Source organism: Oncorhynchus nerka, unplaced genomic scaffold, assembly GCF_034236695.1.
Source record: "Oncorhynchus nerka isolate Pitt River unplaced genomic scaffold, Oner_Uvic_2.0 unplaced_scaffold_761, whole genome shotgun sequence".
In the NCBI taxonomy this organism is placed as follows: domain Eukaryota; kingdom Metazoa; phylum Chordata; class Actinopteri; order Salmoniformes; family Salmonidae; genus Oncorhynchus; species Oncorhynchus nerka.
In genome coordinates, this window is record NW_027040453.1 from 192,043 (window position 1) to 205,014 (window position 12,972).

Genomic DNA, 12,972 nt, shown 5'->3' on the forward strand with positions numbered 1-12,972 from the left:
ACACACACACACACACAGACTGGACACACACACACACTGGACACACACACACATACTGGACACAGACACACACACACACACTGGACACAACACACACACACACTGGATACACACACACACACTGGACACACACACACACACTTGACACACACACACTGGACACACAAACAAACACACCACACACTGAACACACACGTCTTCACATATAGTTGGACACACACACTGGACACACACACACACTGGACACATGGACAACACACTGGACACACACACATACACACACTGGACACACACAGACTGGACACACACACGCTGGACACACACACACACACACACACACTGGACACAAACACACACGCTGGACAACACACACTGGACAAACACAAACTCACACAGGACACACACTGGACACACACATTTGCACGTTTCCTATAGTTGTGAGGAGGACTGTTTTATAACACTGTTTATGTTGAATAACAAATTGAGCAATTATATATAATTATATCTGGAATACGCTCCATAGTTGTACAAGAAAACAATGATATATTGTACTTTTTCATAATAAAACATACTTGAAACAAGAAAAGCTGTTAATTGTGAAAACAGTTTGTTTATTGATTTAATGTTTCCTCTGTCAGGTTGATGTTAACCTGCGACTGGTTGAAACATGAAACAAATATGAAAATGAAATACAAAAACAATTAAATATGTGGAATAGAATTAAACAAATTGTCAATTAGTACAACAGAGTGTTGTAATGCAGGGTTACTATAGCAACAGAGTGTTGTGATGCAGGGTCACTATAGCAACAGAGTGTTGTGATGCAGGGTGACTATAGCAACAGATTGTTGTGATGAGGATCACTTCTAGCAACATATTGTTGTGATTTTCTTTTGTTTGACCTTAATTCTTTTGGCTATTTTTCTTTGTTTAAGTATGGTCAGGCGTGAGTTAATGGGTTATCTATGTTTTGTTTAAGTATGGTCAGGGAGTTGGCTGGGTTATCTATGTTTTGTTTAAGTATGGTCAGGTAGTTGGCTGGGTTATCTATGTTTTGTGTTTCTATATTGAGTTTTCATTTGGCCTGATAGCCAGTTTGTCAATCAGAGGCAGTGTTAGTCATTGTCTCTGATTTGGAACCATATTTAGGTAGCCTGTTTTCTGTTGGGTTTTGTGGGTGGTTGGAAGGAAAGGAGGTGTCTGTGTGTTCCACATGGAGACTGTTTCAGGTTTTCGTTTATTGTTCTGTTTTCAGTTTCCAGTTTATTGTTCTGTGTTCATGTTCAGTGTTCTGTATTTTCAGTGTTCAGTTTATTGTTCTGTGTTCAGTGTTCAGTTTGTTCTATTAAAGTTTCATCATGACCACTTACCACGCTTCGCTTTGGTCCTCCTCTCTTTCTCCCAAAGAAGATCGTTTACAGATGAAGGGTCACTATAGCAGCAGAGTGTTGTGATGCAGGAGTCACTGTAGCAACAGAGTGTTGTGATGCAGGGTCACTATAGCAACAGAGTGGTGTAATGCAGGGCCCAGGTGGAATCTCTCCAGACCAGAGGAACCCTGTGACGTCATCAACAGAGAGGGGATTCTAGACACACAGATCTCTCTCTGCTCTCTGCTCACTGCTGAATCTGCTCTCTCTGCTCAATTCAATTCAAGGGCTTTATTGCCATGGGAAACATGTGTTAACATGGCCAAAAGCAAGTGAGGTAGATAATATATAAAGTGAATATATAAAGTAGAAATAAACAATCAAAATTAACGGTAAACATTACACATACAGAAGTTTCAAAACAATAAAGACAAATGTCATATTATATATATACAGTGTATTAACAATGTACCGATGGTTAAAGGACACAAGATAAAAAAATAAGCATAAATATGGGTTGTATTTACAATGGTGTTTGTTCTTCACTGGTTGCCCTTTTCGTGGCAACAGGTCACAAATGTTGCTGCTGTGATGTCACACTGTGGAATTTCACCCAGTAGATATGGGGAGTTGATCAAAATTGGATTTGTTTTAAAATTCTTTGTGGATCTGTGTCACCTGAGAGAAATATGTCTCTCTAATATGGTCATACATTGGGCAGGAGGTTAGGAAGTGCAGCTCAGTTTCCACCTCATTTTGTGGGCAGTGAGCACATAGCCTGTCATCTCTTGAAGCCATGTCTGCCTACGGCGGCCTTTCTCAATAGCAAGGCTATGCTCACTGAATCTGTACATAGTCAAAGCTTTCCTTAATGTTGGGTCAGTCACAGTGGTCAGGTATTCTGCCGCTGTGTACTCTCTGTTTAGGGCAATAGCATTCCAGTTTGCTCTGTTTTTGTAAATTCTTTCCAATGTGTCAAGTATTTATCTTTTTGTTTTCTCCTATGATTTGGTTGGGTCTAATTGTGCTGCTGTCCTGGGGCTCTGTAGGGTGTGTTTGTGTTTGTGAACAGAGCCCCAGGACCAGCAGCTTAGGGGACTCTTCTCCCAGGTTCACCTCTCTGTAGGTGATGGCTTTGTTATGGAAGGTTTGGGAATAGTTTCCTTTTAGGTGGTTATAGAATTTAACGTCTCTTTTCTCGATTTTGATAATTAGTGGGTATCGGCCTAATTCTGCTCTGCATGCATTGTTCAGTGCTCTCTTTCTCTGATCTCTCTCTCTGCTCTCTGCTCCCTCTCTCTGCTCTCTCTGGTATCTCCACTCTGCTGAATCTGCTCTCTGCTCTCTCTGCTCTGCTCTCTCTGCCTCTCTGCTCTCTCTGGTTCTCTCTCTCTAATGCTTTCTCTGCTCTCTCTATATTCTCGCTCTCTCTGGATATATCCCTGCATATACTCTCCTCGTATCTGGTCTCTCTGGTATCTGTCTCTCTGCTCTCTCTCTCTCTACTCTCTCTCTCTACTCTCTCTCTGCTCTCTCTCTGCTCTCTCTCTGCTCTCTACTCTGATCTCTCTTCTCGCTGCTCTCTCTCTGCTCCCTCTCTCTGAATTTCTGCTCTCTCTCTCTCTACTATCTCTGCCTGCTCTATTTTCTCTCTTTCTCTCTGCTCTCTACTGTCTCTGCTCTCTCTCATTTCTCTCTGCTATCTCGCTCTACTATCTCTCTGCTCTCTCTCTCTCTGATGTCTCTGCTCTCTCTCTCTCTGCATTCTCTCTCTGCTGTCTCTGCTCCTCTGATCTCTCTGCACTCTCCAGCTCTCTCTGAACAACAACAAAATCTCCTACTCTCTCTGCTTTGGCCAGCTCTCTACTCTCTCTAGTATCTCTCTGCTCTCTCTGCTTTTCTCGCTCTCTCTGCTTTCCACCTTCTCTATCTGGCACTCTATCTCTGCTCTCTCTGCTTTCCCTGCTCTCTGCTCTCTGGTATCTGTCTATCTCTCTGCTCTCTCTCTGCTCTCTCTTCTCTCTCTCTGCTCTCTCTTCTGTTTCCCTTCTCTCTGTCTCTCTGGTATCTCTCTGCTCTCTGCTCTTCTCTCTCTGCTCTCTCTGTCCTGTAAAGCTCAATCTGGTCTCTCTGGTACCGCTCTCTCTGCTCTCTCTCTCTGCTTTCCCTGCTCCAATCTGGTATCTCTCTCTCTTACTCTTGCTCTCTGCTTTCCCTGTTCTCTCTGCTCTCTCTGGTATCTCGCTCTCTGCTCTCTCTCTCGCTCTCTCAAGCTCTCTCTCTATTTCTCTCTCACAAACTCTCTCCGCTCTCTCTCTGCTCTCTCTGATACTGCACTCTCAGCTCTCTCTGCTCTCTGCTCATTCTATATTCTCTCTACGTCTTTCTCTTCTGCTCTCTCTACTCTCTCTCTGCTCTTCTGCTCCTCTCTCTGATCTCTAACTCTCTCTGCACTCAGCTCTCTGCCTCTGCTCTCTCTCTCTGCTGTCCTTGCTCTCTCTCTGTCCTCTGCTCTCTCGCTCTGCTCTCTCTGCTCTGCTCTTCTCGCTCTATCTGCTTTCCCTGCTCTCTGCTCTCTCTCTGGCATCTCTATCTCTGCTCTCTCTGCTCTCTCTCTGCTTTCCCTGCTCTCTCTGGTAACTCTCTCTGCTCTCTCTGGTATCTGTCTCTCTACTCTCTCTCTACTCTCTCTCTGCTCTCTCTCTCTGCTCTCTCTCTGCTCTCTCTCTCTGCTCTCTCTCTGCTCTCTCTCTACTCTCTCTGCTCGCTCTCTCTGATCTCTGTTTTCTCTCTGCTCACTCTCTCTCTCTGCTCACTCTCTCGCTCTGCTCGCTCTCTCTGCTCTCTCTGCACTCTCTGTTCTCTCTCTGCTCTCTATGTTCTCTCTGCTCTCTCTCTGCTGGCTCTCTGCTGTCTCTGCTGTCTGCTGTCTCTCTGCTCTCTCTGTTCTCTCTGCTCTCTCTCTGTTCACTCTCTGCTCTCTCTCTCTGCTGTCTCTTCGCTCTGGTCTCTCTCTCTGCTCTCTCTGCTTGCGCCCTCTGCTCTTTCTGCTCTCTGTTCTCTCTGCTGTCTCACTCTCTGCTCTCTTTCTTCTCTCTCTGCTCTCTCTGTTCTCTCTGTTTTCTCTCTGCTCTCTGTTCTCTCTGCTGTCTCTCTGCTGTCTCTCTGCTCTCTCTGTTCTCTCGGTTCACTCTCTGCTCTCTCTGTTCTCTCTGCTCTCTCTGTTCACTCTCTGCTCTCTCTGTTCGCTCTGGTCTCTCTCTCTGCTCTCTCTGCTTGCTCTCTCTGCTCTCTCTGTTCTCTCTGCTGTCTCACTCTCTGCTCTCTCTCTTCTCTCTCTGCTCTCTCTCTGCTGTCTCTGTTCTCTGCTGTCTCTCGCTCTGCTCTCTCTCTCTGCTCGCTCTCTCTGATCTATCTGCTCTCTGTTCTCTCTCTGCCCTCTCTCTGCTCTCTCTCTCTTTCTGCTCTCTGCTCTTGCTCTGCTCTTTCCTCTGCTATCTTGCTCCCTCTCTTCTCTCTGCTCTCTCACTCACTCTCTCTGCTCTCTGTCTTTCTCTGCTCTAGTCTCTCTGCGGTCTCTCTGCTTTCCCTGCTCCTCCTGCTCTCTACTTTCCCTGCTCTCTGCTGTCTTTCTCTGCTCTAGTATCTCTCTGATCTTGCTCTCTCTGGTCTCTCTCTCTTTCCCTGCTCTCTCTGCTGTTTTCATCTCTCTCCCCCAATCTCTCTCTCTTTTTTATATCTGAACAAGGGTGCATTTTGGACAATCTCCACTTGATGGCAGTGTTAAACCAGAAGTGATGAAAACAACATCACTGGATCAGAGACAGAGAGAGAGTCTAATATACTGATATACAGGGCATTCAAAAGTATTCAGACCCCTTGACTTTTTCCACATTTTTGTCATGTCACGCTACAGCCTTATTCTAAAATGGATTAAATTGTTTTTTCCCCTCATCAATCTACCCACAATACCCCATAATTACAAAGCAAAAACTGTTTTATTTTATGTGAGAGAGAATAAAGTAGACGGGCACGTCAAGCGTTTGATTTATGGCCCTATGTCATGATGACGTGTGCGTGCCCATATTTGAGCATCACGGTCAGGACAAATCAAATGTTATTGGTCACATACACATGGTTAGCAGATGTTAATGCGGTGTAGCGAAATGCTTGTGGTTCTAGTTCCGACTATGCAGTAATAACTAACATCCCTTTCCTGGCGGGAAGGGATCACGTGGTTATGCCCTTATATGGGCATCCTTTTCCTGTTCTCACGCCTTAGAGTGAGTGCTATGTTAGCGTTATGCCCTTATATGGGCATCCTCTTCCTGTTCTCACGCCTTAGAGTGAGTGCTATGTTAGCGTTATGCCCTTATATGGGCATCTCTTCCCTCTTCTCACGCCTTAGAGAGTGAGTGCTATGGAATTTCCTTCTCTGACCACCACCACATATTATTTGCACTACAAGCTCGGGGTTCCTATCGGCTCTGACGGAAGGAAACATTTGACTGAACAAGTCGTTCTAGCAGGGCTATAAATTGTTCAGATCTGCTTCATCGTTGGGTAAAATAAGAGATACCGTGCTATGCATGTCTCCACAAATTTCCAACTGTAAGACATCATGTGGTTACGCCATAATCTCTAGCCCTGTCTAACAGTTCGTTTCCAAAGTGTCCAAAATCATTAAATAAAACACAGCAGAGTCAAGATTCACAATTCACCCATGCGAAATTGAAAAACTGTTGAATCTCTGTATTGTTGAATTGATTTCGGTACACAACACGTACACTTCTATCAAGACTGTACCTCCTGATTGGTTAGACAATTTTCCAACTGCTCAAAAACATCGTATTGCATTTCAGACTCTTCAGACATGGCTTAGAGGTGTTGCAGCATTAGCCCTTTGGCTCTCGTTCATCTGGGTAATATGAGGGTGTTACGGTTTTCTTCCGTCGAAGAAATTCGGACCAAAAAATGCAGCGTGGTTAATGACGATACATGTTTAATGGCGAATAAAGACGACAATACAAAAACAACAAACGGGCGTGAAACCCTATGCAACCTATCTGGTGACAACTAACACAAAGACAGGAACAATCACCCACGAAACACTCAAAGAATATGGCTGCCCGAAATATCGTTCCCAATCAGAGACAACGAGAATCACCTGCCTCTGATTGAGAACCGCCTCAAGCAACCATAGACTTTTGCTAGAACACCCACTAACCCTGGCCTGGCACAATCCCAAAACAATCCCAAAACCTACAGAAAAACCCCCATACATAAACAGAACACAAAATAAACCCATGTCACACCCTGGCCTGACCAAATAAATAAAGAAAACACAAAATACTAAGACCAGGGCGTGACAGAGGCTTCTGGAATCTGTGATAACAGGTTTCATCTCGGGCCGGCCCATTGATGAATTTGAATGACTCATTCATACGATGAATCATTTCTATAAGTTCGGGGGAATCTGTGATAATATGTTTTCATCTATCGGCATTATGTCTGTTACCCCCCGCATCATATGGCTTGGAGTTCTGGCGGTATCTGGGATAGAGGTTTTTCAACTGTCTACTAGGTCTTGGAGTTCTGGCGCTATCTGGGATAAGAGGTCTTCAACTGTCTCCTAGGTCTTGGAGTTCTGGTATCTGGGATAAGAGGTCTTCAACTGTCTCTAGTTCTGTCTTAAGGAACTGTTCTAGGTCTTGGTATCTATCTGGGATAAGAGGTCTTCAACTGTCTCCTAGGTCTATTGGATCCGCCATTTGGATTATTAAGGATGTGTTGTGTTATTCTGGAAGGATCCGTGTTACATAGATGCTTTTAACGCCTGTATTTGCGCTGTTTAATCTGATTGTTGTTTAACCTACGTGGAATCGCTCTATGACAGAATGATATATCCTGACGGTTTTGACGCTCCAGTAAAACACCCGTCTGTGGAGCAAAACACTTCTGGATATTAAACCCTTTGAAAAGGCTTGTTCTATTTCAGAACCGTCTGTTGCCTCCACAGAATTGGCAGAATCAAGAAGGTTGGCCGCTTCACATGACGTCAAATCGTCTACCTCGGAAATGTCATTTAAAACTTTGAAATCATCCGGTTTCGTTGTTTTATTGGTGATGTCCTGGGCGCTGAAATACTCTGCTGTGGTCTTCTGTGCCGTTATACACCAGAGAGGAGTCTGAAATACTCTGCTGTGGTCTTCTGTGCCGTTATACACCAGAGAGGAGTCTGAAATACTCTGCTGTGGTCTTCTGTGCCGTTATACACCAGAGAGGAGTCTGAATACTCTGCTGTGGTCTTCTGTGCCGTTATACACCAGAGGGAGTCTGAAATACTCTGCTGTGGTCTTCTGTGCCGTTATACACCAGAGAGGAGTCTGAAATACTCTGCTGTGGTCTTCTGTGCCGTTATACACCAGAGAGGAGTCTGAAATACTCTGCTGTGGTCTTCTGTGCCGTTATACACCAGAGAGGAGTCTGAAATACTCTGCTGTGGTCTTCTGTGCCGTTATACACCAGAGGGAGTCTGAAATACTCTGCTGTGGTCTTCTGTGCCGTTATACACCAGAGAGGAGTCTGAAATGCTCTGCTGTGGTCTTCTGTGCCGTTATACACCAGAGAGGGAGTCTGAAATACTCTGCTGTGGTCTTCTGTGCCGTTATACACCAGAGAGGAGTCTGAAATACTCTGCTGTGGTCTTCTGTGCCGTTATACACCAGAGGAGTCTGAAATGCTCTGCTGTGGTCTTCTGTGCCGTTATACACCAGAGAGGGAGTCTGAAATGCCTTCTGTTATACACCAGAGAGGAGTCTGAAATACTCTGCTGTGGTCTTCTGTGCCGTTATACACCAGAGAGGAGTCTGAAATACTCTGCTGTGGTCTTCTGTGCCGTTATACACCAGAGGGAGTCTGAAATACTCTGCTGTGGTCTTCTGTGCCGTTATACTCTCTGCTGTGGTCTTCTGTGCCGTTATACACCAGAGAGAGTCTGAAATACTCTGCTGTGGTCTTCTGTGCCGTTATACACCAGAGAGGAGTCTGAAATACTCTGCTGTGGTCTTCTGTGCCGTTATACACCAGAGAGTCTGAAATACTCTGCTGTGGTCTTCTGTGCCGTTATACACCAGAGAGGAGTCTGAAATACTCTGCTGTGGTCTTCTGTGCCGTTATACACCAGAGAGGAGTCTGAAATACTCTGCTGGGTCTTCTGTGCCGTTATACACCAGAGAGGAGTCTGAAATACTCTGCTGTGGTCTTCTGTGCCGTTATACACCAGAGGAGTCTGAAATACTCTGCTGTGGTCTTCTGTGCCGTTATACACCAGAGAGGAGTCTGAAATACTCTGCTGTGGTCTTCTGTGCCGTTATACACCAGAGAGGAGTCTGAAATACTCTGCTGTGGTCTTCTGTGCCGTTATACACCAGAGAGGTCTGAAATACTCTGCTGTGGTCTTCTGTGCCGTTATACACCAGAGAGTCTGAAATACTCTGCTGTGGTCTTCTGTGCCGTTATACACCAGAGAGGTCTGAAATACTCTGCTGTGGTCTTCTGTGCCGTTATATACACCAGAGAGTCTGAAATACTCTGCTGTGGTCTTCTGTGCCGTTATACACCAGAGGGAGTCTGAAATACTCTGCTGTGGTCTTCTGTGCCCGTTATACACCAGAGAGGAGTCTGAAATACTCTGCTGTGGTCTTCTGTGCGTTATACACCAGAGAGGAGTCTGAAATACTCTGCTGTGGTCTTCTGTGCCGTTATACACAGAGGAGTCTGAAATACTCTGCTGTGGTCTTCTGTGCCGTTATACACCAGAGGGAGTCTGAAATACTCTGCTGTGGTCTTCTGTGCCGTTATACACAGAGAGGAGTCTGAAATACTCTGCTGTGGTCTTCTGTGCCGTTATACACCAGAGAGGAGTCTGAAATACTCTGCTGTGGTCTTCTGTGCCGTTATACACCAGAGAGGGAGTCTGAAATACTCTGCTGTGGTCTTCTGTGCCGTTATACACCAGAGAGGAGTCTGAAATACTCTGCTGTGGTCTTCTGTGCCGTTATACACCAGAGAGGAGTCTGAAATACTCTGCTGTGGTCTTCTGTGCCGTTATACACCAGAGAGGAGTCTGAAATACTCTGCTGTGGTCTTCTGTGCCGTTATACACCAGAGGTGTCTGAAATACTCTGCTGTGGTCTTCTGTGCCGTTATACACCAGAGAGGAGTCTGAAATACTCTGCTGTGGTCTTCTGTGCCGTTATACACCAGAGGGAGTCTGAAATACTCTGCTGTGGTCTTCTGTGCCGTTATACACCAGAGAGGAGTCTGAAATACTCTGCTGTGGTCTTCTGTGCCGTTATACACCAGAGAGGAGTCTGAAATACTCTGCTGTGGTCTTCTGTGCCGTTATACACCAGAGAGGAGTCTGAAATACTCTGCTGTGGTCTTCTGTGCCGTTATACACCAGAGAGGAGTCTGAAATACTCTGCTGTGGTCTTCTGTGCCGTTATACACCAGAGAGGAGTCTGAAATACTCTGCTGTGGTCTTCTGTGCCGTTATACACCAGAGGAGTCTGAAATACTCTGCTGTGGTCTTCTGTGCCGTTATACACCAGAGAGGAGTCTGAAATACTCTGCTGTGGTCTTCTGTGCCGTTATACACCAGAGGGAGTCTGAAATACTCTGCTGTGGTCTTCTGTGCCGTTATACACCAGAGAGGAGTCTGAAATACTCTGCTGTGGTCTTCTGTGCCGTTATACACCAGAGAGGAGTCTGGAAATACTCTGCTGTGGTCTTCTGTGCCGTTATACACCAGAGAGTCTGAAATACTCTGCTGTGGTCTTCTGTGCCGTTATACACCAGAGAGGAGTCTGAAAAATACTCTGCTGTGGTCTTCTGTGCCGTTATACACCAGAGAGGAGTCTGAAATACTCTGCTGTGGTCTTCTGTGCCGTTATACACCAGAGAGGAGTCTGAAATACTCTGCTGTGGTCTTCTGTGCCGTTATACACCAGAGAGAGTCTGAAATACTCTGCTGTGGTCTTCTGTGCCGTTATACACCAGAGAGGAGTCTGAAAATACTCTGCTGTGGTCTTCTGTGCCGTTATACACCAGAGAGGAGTCTGAAATACTCTGCTGTGGTCTTCTGTGCCGTTATACACCAGAGAGGAGTCTGAAATACTCTGCTGTGGTCTTCTCTGTGCCGTTATACACCAGAGAGAGTCTGAAATACTCTGCTGTGGTCTTCTGTGCCGTTATACACCCAGAGAGGAGTCTGAAATACTCTGCTGTGGTCTTCTGTGCCCGTTATACACCAGAGGAGTCTGAAATACTCTGCTGTGGTCTTCTGTGCCGTTATACACCAGAGAGAGTCTGAAATACTCTGCTGTGGTCTTCTGTGCCGTTATACACCAGAGAGAGTCTGAAATACTCTGCTGTGGTCTTCTGTGCCGTTATACACCAGAGGAGTCTGAAATACTCTGCTGTGGTCTTCTGTGCCGTTATACAGGGGTGTCTAAGCCACTCTGCTGTGGTCTTCTGTGATATACACCAGAGGTCTGAAATACTCTGCTGTGGTCTTCTGTGCTACACCAGAGAGGAGTATACTCTGCTGTGGTCTTCTGTGCCGTTATACACCAGAGAGGAGTCTGAAATACTCTGCTGTGGTCTTCTGTGCCGTTATACACCAGAGAGGAGTCTGAAATACTCTGCTGTGGTCTTCTGTGCCGTTATACACCAGAGAGGAGTCTGAAATACTCTGCTGTGGTCTTCTGTGCCGTTATACACCAGAGAGGAGTCTGAAATACTCTGCTGTGGTCTTCTGTGCCGTTATACACCAGAGAGGAGTCTGAAATACTCTGCTGTGGTCTTCTGTGCCGTTATACACCAGAGAGGAGTCTGAAATACTCTGCTGTGGTCTTCTGTGCCGTTATACACCAGAGAGGAGTCTGAAATACTCTGCTGTGGTCTTCTGTGCCGTTATACACCAGAGAGGAGTCTGAAATACTCTGCTGTGGTCTTCTGTGCCGTTATACACCAGAGAGGAGTCTGAAATACTCTGCTGTGGTCTTCTGTGCCGTTATACACCAGAGAGGAGTCTGAAATACTCTGCTGTGGTCTTCTGTGCCGTTATACACCAGAGAGGAGTCTGAAATACTCTGCTGTGGTCTTCTGTGCCGTTATACACCAGAGAGGAGTCTGAAATACTCTGCTGTGGTCTTCTGTGCCGTTATACACCAGAGAGGAGTCTGAAATACTCTGCTGTGGTCTTCTGTGCCGTTATACACCAGAGAGGAGTCTGAAATACTCTGCTGTGGTCTTCTGTGCCGTTATACACCAGAGAGGAGTCTGAAATACTCTGCTGTGGTCTTCTGTGCCGTTATACACCAGAGAGGAGTCTGAAATACTCTGCTGTGGTCTTCTGTGTCCGTTATACACCAGAGAGGAGTCTGAAATACTCTGCTGTGGTCTTCTGTGCCGTTATACACCAGAGAGGAGTCTGAAATACTCTGCTGTGGTCTTCTGTGCCGTTATACACCAGAGAGGAGTCTGAAATACTCTGCTGTGGTCTTCTGTGCCGTTATACACCAGGGAGAGGAGTCTGAAATACTCTGCTGTGGTCTTCTGTGCCGTTATACACCAGAGAGGAGTCTGAAATACTCTGCTGTGGTCTTCTGTGCCGTTATACACCAGAGGAGGAGTCTGAAATACTCTGCTGTGGTCTTCTGTGCCGTTATACACCAGAGAGAGTCTGAAATACTCTGCTGTGGTCTTCTGTGCCGTTATACACCAGAGAGGAGTCTGAAATACTCTGCTGTGGTCTTCTGTGCCGTTATACACCAGAGAGAGTCTGAAATACTCTGCTGTGGTCTTCTGTGCCGTTATACACCAGAGAGGAGTCTGAAATACTCTGCTGTGGTCTTCTGTGCCGTTATACACCAGAGAGGAGTCTGAAATACTCTGCTGTGGTCTTCTGTGCCGTTATACACCAGAGAGGAGTCTGAAATACTCTGCTGTGGTCTTCTGTACGTTATACACCAGGAGGAGTCTGAAATACTCTCTGCTTGGTCTTCTGTGCCGTTATACACAGAGAGGAGTCTGAAATACTCTGCTGTGGTCTTCTGTGCCGTTATACACCAGAGAGGAGTCTGAAATACTCTGCTGTGGTCTTCTGTGCCGTTATACACCAGAGAGGAGTCTGAAATACTCTGCTGTGGTCTTCTGTGCCGATTATACACCAGAGAGGAGTCTGAAATACTCTGCTGTGGTCTTCTGTGCCGTTATACACCAGAGAGGAGTCTGAAATACTCTGCTGTGGTCTTCTGTGCCGTTATACACCAGAGAGGAGTCTGAAATACTCTGCTGTGGTCTTCTGTGCCGTTATACACCAGAGAGGAGTCTGAAATACTCTGCTGTGGTCTTCTGTGCCGTTATACACCAGAGAGGAGTCTGAAATACTCTGCTGTGGTCTTCTGTGCCGTTATACACCAGAGAGGAGTCTGAAATACTCTGCTGTGGTCTTCTGTGCCGTTATACACCAGAGAGGAGTCTGAAATACTCTGCTGTGGTCTTCTGTGCCGTTATACACCAGAGAGTCTGAAAT